Raw genomic sequence first — 11286 nt, 5'->3', positions numbered from 1 at the left:
CATTGTTACTAAGAAACTGAAAGAAACCTCAGAAACGGAAGAAAGCGGGGAAAGTGAGGAAGAAACAGATGTAGAAATAGAAACAACTTCCGAAACGAAGGGGACTAAACAGGAACAAGAGGAATCCACCGAAGAAGATCCTTCTCCTTCTCTTTTTTCGGAAGAAAAGGAGGATCCGGACAAAATTGATGAAACGGAAGAGATCCGAATGAATGGAAAGGAAAAAACAAAGGATGAATTCCACTTTAAAGAGACACGCTATAAAAATAGACCCATTTATGAAACTTCTTATCTAGATGGGAATCAAGAAAATTCGAAGTTAGAAATATTTAAAGATAAAAAGGATAAAGAAATATTCTGGTTTGAAAAACCTCTTGTTACTACTCTTTTCAACTATAAACGATGGAATCGCCCATTTCGATATATAAAAAAGAATCGAGTTGACATGTATGTAAAAAATGAAATGTCACAATATTTTTTTCATACATGTTTCTGTGATGGAAAAGAAAGGATATCTTTTACGTATCCACCGAGTTTATCAACTTTTTTGGAAATGATACAAAGAAAAATGTCTTTGTTTACAATAGAAAAAATTTACTATAATGAACTGCATAATCATTGGAATTATACCAATGAACAAAAAAGGAACAACATAAGCAACAAATTTTTAAATAGAGTCGAAATTCTAGATAAGAGATTTATTCCTCTGGATATAATCGAAAAAAGGATTAGATTGTGTAATAATGAGACTAAAAAAGAATATTTACCTACGATGTATGATCCTTTCTTGAACGGACCCTATCGCGGACAAATCAAAAATATTTTTTTATTCTCAATCATAAAAACTTCTGTAAAACATTACATAGAGACAATTTGGATAAATAAGATTCATGGAATCCTTCTTACTACCAATTACACAGAATTTGACCGGAAAGTTAATCTATTTGATCGAAAATCATTATCAACAGAAATTATTTATTTCTTGAACATAATTAGTAAGTTTGCAGGAAAATCAACATCAAATTTTAATTTGAAAGGACTTTATTCATTTAAGGAAAACAAACAAGTAAGAATTGATTCGGAAGATCGAATAAAAATTTTAAAATTTTTATTCGATGCAATTATAACTGATCCTAGGGATAAAACAATTAGAAAAAAATATATTGGAATAAAAGAAATCAATAAAAAAGTTCCTCGATGGTCATACAAATTAATCGACGAATTAGAACAACAGGAAGTAGAAAATGACAAAAATGGGCCAACGAATCATCAAATTCGTTCAAGAAAAGCCAAACGTGTCGTGATTTTTACTGATATTCCGGAGAATACCGATCCTTATACTAATAACAAAGAGACTAATAATTCTGATCAAGCTGAAGAGTTGGCTTTGATACGTTATTCACAACAATCGGATTTTCGTCGAGATATAATAAAGGGCTCCGTGCGAGCTCAAAGACGTAAAACGATTATTTGGGAACTGTTTCAAGCAAATGTGCATTCCCCTCTTTTTTTGGATAGACTAGACAAACCCCTTTTTTTTTATTTTGATATTCCCGAGCTGATGAAAATCATTTTTTTAAATTGGATTTGGAAAAAGAAGGAATTAAAAATTTCGGATTATACAAAGGAAAAGACAAAAGAAAGTGAGAAAAAAGAGGAGGACAAAAACGAAAAATACAAAAGAGAGAAAAAAATTCGTATAGAAATAGCAGAAGCTTGGGATAGCTTTTTCTTTGCTCAAGTAATAAGAGGTTTTTTATTAGTAATCCAATCAATTTTTAGAAAATATATTCTATTACCTTCATTAATAATAGCTAAAAATATTGTTCGTATATTATTATTTCAATTTCCCGAATGGTCAGAGGATTTAAAGGATTTGAATAAAGAAATCCATGTTAAATGCACCTATAATGGCGTTCAATTATCCGAAAAAGAATTTCCGAAAAACTGGTTAACAGACGGTATTCAGATAAAGATACTATTTCCTTTTCGTCTGAAACCTTGGCACAGATCTAAGTTACGATCCCCTCATAAAGATCCAATTAAAAAGAAAGGGAAAGGACAAAAAAATGATTTTTGTTTTTTAACAGTTTTGGGAATGGAAGCTGAACTGCCTTGTGGTTCTCCCCGAAAACAACTTTCCTTTTTTGAACCCATTTTTAAAGAATTCGAAAAAAAGAAATTCAAATTAAAAAAAAAATGTTTTTTAGTTCTAAGAGTTTTAAAAGAAAGAACAAAATTTTTTATAAATGCTACATTTATAAATGTAGCAAAAGCAAAAGAAACAAAAAAATGGGTCCTCAAAAGCATTATATTTCTAAAAAAAATAATAAAAGAATTTTCAAAAAGAAACCAAATTATATTATTTGGATTGAAAAAACTAGGAATATACGAATTGAGTGAAACTAAAAAAGAAAAAGATTCGATAATACATAATAAAATTATTCCCGAATCGTCTATTGAAATTCGATCTATGGATTGGGCAACTTACTCATTGACAGAAAAAAGGATTAAAAATCTAACTAATAGAACAAATACAATCATAAATCAAATAGAAAAAATGAAAAAAGACAAGAAAAGGGAGTTTATAACTCGAGAGATAAATCTTAACCCTAACAAAATAAGTTATGAAGATAAAAGATTAGAATCACCAAAAAATATTTGGCGGATATTAAAAAGAAAAAATATTCGATTACTTCGTAAATCCCATCATTTTTTAAAATTTTTTATTGAAAAGATATCTATGTATATCTTTCTGCGTATCATTAATACCCCTAGAATCAATGCACAGCTTTTTATTGAATTAACAAAAAAAATTATTACTAAATACATTTACAATAATGAAGCAAATCGAGAAAGAATTGATAAAACAAATCAAAGTATAATTAACTTTATTTCAACTATAAAAAGGTCACCTTGTATTAATAAGAATTCACATATTTTTTTGGACTTATCTTACTTGTCACAAGCATATGTATTCTACAAATTATCACAAACCCAAGTCAGTAACTTATATAAGTTAAGATCTGTCTTTAAATATTACAGAACATATTTTTTTCTTAAGAATGAAATAAAAGAGTATTTTGTTGGAACGCAAGAAATATTTGATTCCGAATTAAGACAACATAAGAACCTTCGAAATTCTGTAATTAATGAATGGAAAAACTGGCTAAAGGATCATTATCAATATCAATATGATTTATCTCAGATTAGATGGTCACGATTAGTACCGCAAAAATGGCGAAATAGAGTCAATCAATATCAATGCCGTACGGCTAAAAATAAAGATTTAAACAAATGTGATTCATATGAAAAAAACCGATTAATTCATTATGAAAAACAAAATGATTTTGAAATAGATTTATTACTAAATCAAAAAGAAAATTTAAAAAAACAATATAGATATGATCTTTTTTCATATAAATCGATTAATTATGAGGATAAGAAAGACTCATATATTTATGGATTGCCATTACAAGTAAATAATAACCAAGAGATTTCTTATACTTACAATACGCCTAAACACAAACTATTTGATATGCTGGAAGGTATCCTTATCAATAATTATCTAGGAGAAGATGATAGTATAGATAGAAAAAAAGATATGGATCGAAAATATTTTGATTGGAAAATTCTCAATTTTTGTCTTAGAAAGAAGACCGATATTGGGGCCTGGGTCGATATTGATACTGTCACCAACAGAAATAAAAATACTAAGACTAAGACTGGGGTTAATAATTATCAAATAATCGATAAAATTGATAAGAAAAAGAAAGGTCTTTTTTATTTCACGATTCATCAAGATCAAAAAATTAACCCATTCAATCAAAAAAAACCTCTTGTGGATTGGATGGGAATGAATGAAGAAATACTAGGTCGTCCCATATCGAATCTAGAACTTTGGTTATTCCCAGAATTTGTGATACTTTATAATACATATAAGATTAAACCGTGGGTCATACCAATCAAATTACTTCTTTTCAATTTTAATGTAAATAAAAATGTTAAGAAACATAAAAGTATCACTGGAAAGAAAAAAAGCGATATTTTTATATTATCGAATGAAAAAAAGACTTTTGAATTAGAAAATAAAAATCAAGGAGAAAAAGAATTAGCGGACCAAGCAGATCTTGAATCAGCTCTCTCAAACCAAGAAAAAAAAAAAGAAAAAGATGTTGAAGAAGATTATACGGGATCAGACATGAAAAAACGTAGAAACAAAAAGCAATACAGGAATAAAATAGAAGCAGAGCTTGAGCTCTTACTAAAAAGGTATTTTAATTTTCAATTGAGATGGAATGATTATTTAAATCAAAGAATCATCAATAACATCAAAGTATATTGTCTCCTGCTTAGAATGACAAATCCAAGAGAAATTGTTATATCCGCTATTCAAAGGGACGAAATTAATCTGGATATTATGACAGTCCATAAGGATTTACCTCTTACAGAAGTGATGAAAAGGGGAATATTGATTATCGAACCAGTTCGTCTGTCTGTAAAAAATGATGGAAAATTTATTATATATCAAACCATAGGTATTTCATTGGTTCATAAGAGTAAGCATCAAATTAATCAAAGATACCTAGTTGATAAAAATAAGAAGAATTTTTATGAATCCATTGCAATACATCAAAAAATGAATGGAAATAGAGACAAAAATCATTATGATTTGCTTGTTCTTGAAAATATTTTATCCCCGAGGCATCGTAGAGAATTGAGAATTCTAATTTTTTTCAATTCTAGGAATAGAAACAATATCCATAGAAATACAGTATTTTGCAATGGATGCAATGGAAATAAGGTAACAAATTTCGATCAAGTTTTGTTGAATAAAAGAAAAAATCTTGATAGAGGTAAAAATAAACTAATTAAATTAAAGTTCTTTCTTTGGCCCAATTATCGATTAGAAGATTTAGCTTGTATGAATCGCTATTGGTTTGATACCAATAATGGCAGTCGTTTCAGTATGACAAGGATTCGTATGTATCCGCGATTGAAAAGTCATTATATTAATTCGATCTAAAATGAATCAACAAAATCTTCTGATTTTTTTTAAGTCTAAATTATTGTTTATTTTTTTTTGTGAGTACAGAAATAGACTATACTTTTGTATAGGATATCCTATCCGAATCCAATTTTTAAAATGGGATTGATTATTGAGTAATAAATTAAGTAATTTTATTTGACAAAATTAAGAATTCTTAACGAAATTAAGATTATTGTGTATATCAAATTCAAATGAGTGGCATTATTATTACTGATCAAGAAATATATATATATATCGATAAAAATATCTCAAAAAAAGAGAGGGGCGATTCCTATTTATGGTAAAAAATTCATTCATCTCAATTATTTCGCAAGAAGAAAAAGAAGAAAACAGGGGATCCGTTGAATTCCAAGTATTGAGTTTCACCAATAAAATAAGACGACTTACTTCACATTTGGAATTGCACAGAAAAGACTATTTATCTCAAAGAGGTCTACGTAAAATTCTGGGAAAACGTCAACGGCTGCTGTCTTATTTGTCAAAGAAAAATAGAGTACGTTATAAAAACTTAATTAATAGGTTGGGTATTCGGGAATCAAGAATTCGTTAATTTTTAATTTTTCGTTAATTTGAAGAGTCATTTTTAATTATTTGATTTATTAGATCTTGAATTTTGATGAATTTTTTTTTCGTTTTACGCAATTCACGGAAGAATGAATCGAGGAAAAACTTATGAATATACCAGCTACAAGAAAAGATCTCATGATAGTCAATATGGGCCCCCACCACCCGTCAATGCATGGTGTTCTTCGACTCATCGTTACTCTGGACAGTGAAGATGTTATTGACTGTGAACCAATATTGGGTTATTTACACAGAGGAATGGAAAAAATTGCGGAAAACCGAACAATTGTACAATATCTGCCTTATGTAACTCGTTGGGATTATTTAGCTACTATGTTCACAGAAGCAATAACTGTAAATGGGCCAGAACAGTTAGGAAATATTCAAGTACCTAAAAGAGCCAGTTATATCAGAGTAATTATGTTGGAATTGAGTCGTATAGCTTCTCATCTGTTATGGCTCGGACCCTTTATGGCAGATATTGGTGCACAAACTCCTTTCTTCTATATTTTCAGAGAAAGAGAATTCATATATGATCTATTCGAAGCTGCCACTGGTATGAGAATGATGCATAATTATTTTCGTATCGGAGGGGTAGCGGCTGATCTACCTTATGGCTGGATAGATAAATGTTTGGATTTCTGCCATTATTTTTTTACAGGAGTTACTGAATATCAAAAACTTATTACACGAAATCCTATTTTTTTAGAACGCGTTGAGGGCGTAGGAATTATTGGTAGAGACGAAGTAATAAATTGGGGTTTATCAGGACCAATGCTGCGAGCTTCCGGAATACAATGGGATCTTCGTAAAGTTGATCATTATGAGTGTTACGACGAATTGGATTGGGAAGTCCAATGGCAAAAAGAAGGGGATTCATTAGCTCGTTATTTAGTCCGAATTGGTGAAATGACAGAATCCATAAAAATTATTCAACAGGCTCTAGAAGGAATTCCTGGGGGTCCCTATGAGAATTTAGAAATCCGATACTTTGATAGAGAAAGGTATCCAGAATGGCATGATTTTGAATATCGATTCATTAGTAAAAAACCTTCTCCTATTTTTGAATTGCCGAAACAAGAACTTTATGTGAGAGTCGAAGCCCCAAAGGGCGAATTGGGAATTTTTCTGATAGGGGATCAGAGTGGTTTTCCTTGGAGATGTAAAATTCGCCCGCCGGGTTTTATCAATTTGCAAATTCTTCCTCAGTTAGTTAAAAGAATGAAATTGGCTGATATTATGACAATACTAGGTAGCATAGATATCATTATGGGAGAAGTTGATCGTTGAAATGATAATTGATACAACGGAAATACAAGATATCAATTCTTTTTACAGAGTGGAATCCTTAAAAGAGGTCTATGGAATTATATGGGTGCTTGTTCCTATTTTGACTCTTGTATTGGGAATCACAATAGGCGTACTAGTAATTGTATGGTTAGAAAGAGAAATATCCGCAGGGCTGCAACAACGTATTGGACCCGAATACGCCGGTCCTTTGGGAGTTCTTCAAGCTCTAGCAGATGGGACAAAACTACTTTTCAAAGAGAATCTTCTTCCATCTAGAGGAGATACTCGTTTATTCAGTATCGGACCATCCATAGCAGTCATATCAATTCTACTAAGTTATTCAGTAATTCCTTTTGACTATCGCCTTGTTTTATCCGATCTCAATATCGGGGTTTTTTTATGGATTGCGGTTTCAAGTATTGCTCCCATTGGACTTCTTATGTCAGGATATGGTTCAAATAATAAATATTCCTTTTTAGGTGGTCTACGAGCTGCTGCTCAATCGATTAGTTATGAAATACCATTAACCCTATGTGTATTATCAATAGCTCTACGTGCGATTCGTTGAAACATAAACTTTTCCCTATTCCTTTCTTTCTAGTCGTTATAGAAAAAGAGTTGAAATAAATTGCATAGATATCTTCATTTTTAATTCATTATTTGGATTTTGGATTAATGAATTAAATTATATTAAATTATATAGTTATATGAGTGAAAGAAAACAGCTATATAATATATATTTGCAGTAAAATTATTGAGTCTCGTCTTCGATGTATAAGAAGAATTAAAGAGTTGAGCATAAATAAACAGAAGAAGAAGAAACCGTTTACCCCAAGATTGGTTGATTAGTCATGTCATCCTAGCTTGAAGCGGGTTCAAAAAAATCAACCCTATTCGGTTTTTACTAACATTTGTTTGCATTACCATAAAGCGGGGGGTTTAGCAAAAATGAGTGGATGGTTAGAAATGCCAAACTACGCAAAGGATTAGTAATAGTGATTATGTAATTTATCCCAAAGGACATTTACACATAATATAAAAAGAATACTAATTGGGGCTTTAAGTTAGTAGAAATGATCAGGCAGTACTCCCCACGATTCCGATCCAGAGTATACTCCTATCCACCAATTAAAATAAATGACTATCGGAAACGAAATAATCCTTTATTTTGTAAGCTCCCCCTTTTTCTTAGAATCCCCATTTTCTTTTTAATAAAAGAAAGAAGAATAGGAATGAAAAAAAAATAGAAAAAATAGAATTACAAAAAAAAAGAGAGATCTTTTTTTTATTCTTTTATTTTATTCTTTCTTTCCTATATACATAGTCATGGAGATAAAATTAGTGTCATAATTCATCAACTAAACTAATAGAATGTCTAATTATTTTTCATAATTGAAAACGACGGGTTATTGATATTTCTACAAGCAGTATTTTATTGAAGACTAAAAGTTATTACTTAACAAATAAGAATTTAAATTATTTATTAAATTTATTAAATAAAGGATAAGATCGATTCAGACGTAGTTTTTTTTATTTATTATTATATAACAGACAGAATTTAAGCGGTCTAATTCAGGGCCTTTGCTAGATTTGGAACCTATTTATCCTATAAATATAGCAAGATAAATAATACCGACTCGGTCCTTAGATTTATTTATGGCCCCAGGGGAGCCGTATGAGGTGAAAATCTCATGTACGGTTCTGAAATAGCGATGGTAACAGTGATGTTATCACCTACTATGATTATCTAACAGTTTAAGTACAGTTGATATAGTTGAGGCTCAATCAAAATATGGTTTTTGGGGAGAATTTGTGGCGTCAACCTATAGGGTTTATCGTTTTTCTAATTTCTTCCCTAGCAGAATGTGAGAGATTACCTTTTGATTTACCAGAAGCAGAAGAAGAATTAGTAGCAGGTTATCAAACCGAATATTCGGGCATCAAATTTGGTTTATTTTATGTTGCTTCCTATCTAAACCTATTAGTTTCTTCATTATTTGTAACAGTTCTTTACTTGGGCGGTTGGAATATTTCTATTCCGTACATATTCGTTTCTGATCTTTTTGAAATAAATAAAACACGCTGGGTCTTTGGAACGACAATTGGTATCTTTATTACATTAGCCAAAACTTATTTGTTCTTGTTCATTTCTATCACAACAAGATGGACTTTACCTAGGCTAAGAATAGACCAACTATTAAATCTGGGATGGAAATTTCTTTTACCTATTTCTCTTGGTAATCTATTATTAACAACTTCTTTCCAACTTCTTTCACTGTAAAGGAATACTATATTCTCAATTTGTGGCTTGTCTCAAACAAGAGAAAGAAACAAACATAAAAATATTCATAGATATTTACAATATGTTCCCTATGGTAACTGGGGTCATGAATTATGGTCAACAAACAGTACGAGCTGCAAGGTACATTGGTCAAAGTTTCATGATTACCCTATCCCATGCAAATCGTTTACCTGTAACGATTCAATATCCCTATGAAAAATTAATCACATCAGAACGTTTCCGCGGTCGAATACATTTTGAGTTTGATAAATGCATTGCTTGTGAAGTATGTGTTCGTGTATGCCCTATAGATTTACCTGTTGTTGATTGGAAATTGGAAACTAATATTCGAAAGAAACGGTTGCTTAATTACAGTATTGATTTCGGAATCTGTATATTTTGTGGTAACTGTGTTGAGTATTGTCCAACAAATTGTTTATCAATGACTGAAGAATATGAGCTTTCTACTTATGATCGTCACGAATTGAATTATAATCAAATTGCCTTGGGTCGTTTACCAATATCAGTAATTGACGATTATACAATTCGAACAATTTTAAATTCACCTAAAAAAAAATAAGTAAATAAAAAAAAAGATATATAAGTAAATCCTTTGATTAAAGATAAAGAGTAATTTCCAATTAGTAAGTTTCCGTTTTGATCGAAATAAATGCCGTTTCTTTTGTTTATTTTGTTTAGTCACTAACTACAAATTTCAACTATTGATTAGTTGGTTTGTGCTTTAATTTGGATTGAAAATCTCTGAATATGAATATATCTGTAATCATTTAGAAATCTAAATATAAATATATATAGTTTCGAACCACTCTTTAAGATAAAGAATGATATTAGTCCAAGAACTATACCTACATCAATTCACATTCCTTAGCATTTAGATTTAATTCAATTAAGATAAGAACTTTTCAGAAAAAAATTTTTCCTGGTGAGGTCAATAAGGTCATGAAAAAAATTTCGATTTATTTATCTCTTTACATATAATGGATTTGCCCGGACCGATACATGATTTTCTTTTAGTCTTTTTGGGATCCAGTCTTATATTAGGAGGTGTAGGAGTAGTATTACTTACCAACCCAATTTATTCTGCTTTTTCGTTGGGACTGGTTCTTGTTTGTATATCTTTATTCTATATTCTATCAAACTCTCATTTTGTAGCTGCCGCACAGCTCCTTATTTACGTGGGGGCCATAAATATTTTAATCATATTTGCTGTCATGTTCATGAATGGTTCAGAATATTACAAAGATTTTAATCTTTGGACCGTTGGAGAGGGGGTTACTTTGTTGGTTTGTACAGGTATTTTTGTTTCACTAATGACTACTATTCTGGATACGTCATGGTACGGGATTATTTGGACTACAAGATCAAACCAGATTATAGAGCAAGATTTGATAAGTAACAGTCAACAAATTGGAATTCATTTATCAACAGATTTTTTTCTTCCATTTGAACTCATTTCGATAATTCTTTTAGCTGCTTTGATAGGTGCAATTGCTGTGGCTCGCCAGTAAGAAATCTTTCGAACTAATCTAATAACCTAAATACAAATTAAACTTTGTTCTGTGTTATCACATCCATTTCCCCTCACTTCAATTTTATTTGAAGATTGTTTATGTATAAAATATAAATAGAAATTCTTTTATTCAATCTATTACCAAACTTTTTATATTCTATCTAGTCAGTTGAACCCATTAAATTGTTTTTTATCTTGAAATAAATCGAAATTGATAAGGAGTTGGTCAATGATGCTCGAACATGTACTTGTTGTGAGTGCCTATTTATTTTCTATCGGTATCTATGGATTGATCACAAGTCGAAATATGGTTAGAGCCCTTATGTGTCTTGAACTTATACTGAATGCAGTTAATATAAATTTTGTAACATTTTCTGATTTTTTTGATAGTCGCCAATTAAAAGGAAATATTTTTTCAATTTTTGTTATAGCTATTGCAGCCGCTGAAGCAGCTATTGGACCAGCTATTGTTTCCGCAATTTATCGTAACAGAAAATCAACTCGTATCAATCAATCAAATTTGTTGAATAAGTAGTATTGTATTAATAAGCAGTATTAATCATATAAATT

The sequence above is a fragment of the Corylus avellana genome, unplaced genomic scaffold (genome assembly GCF_965113065.1).
Source record: "Corylus avellana unplaced genomic scaffold, dhCorAvel1.hap1.2 HAP1_SCAFFOLD_121, whole genome shotgun sequence".
In the NCBI taxonomy this organism is placed as follows: domain Eukaryota; kingdom Viridiplantae; phylum Streptophyta; class Magnoliopsida; order Fagales; family Betulaceae; genus Corylus; species Corylus avellana.
This window is presented reverse-complemented; position numbering follows the sequence as displayed.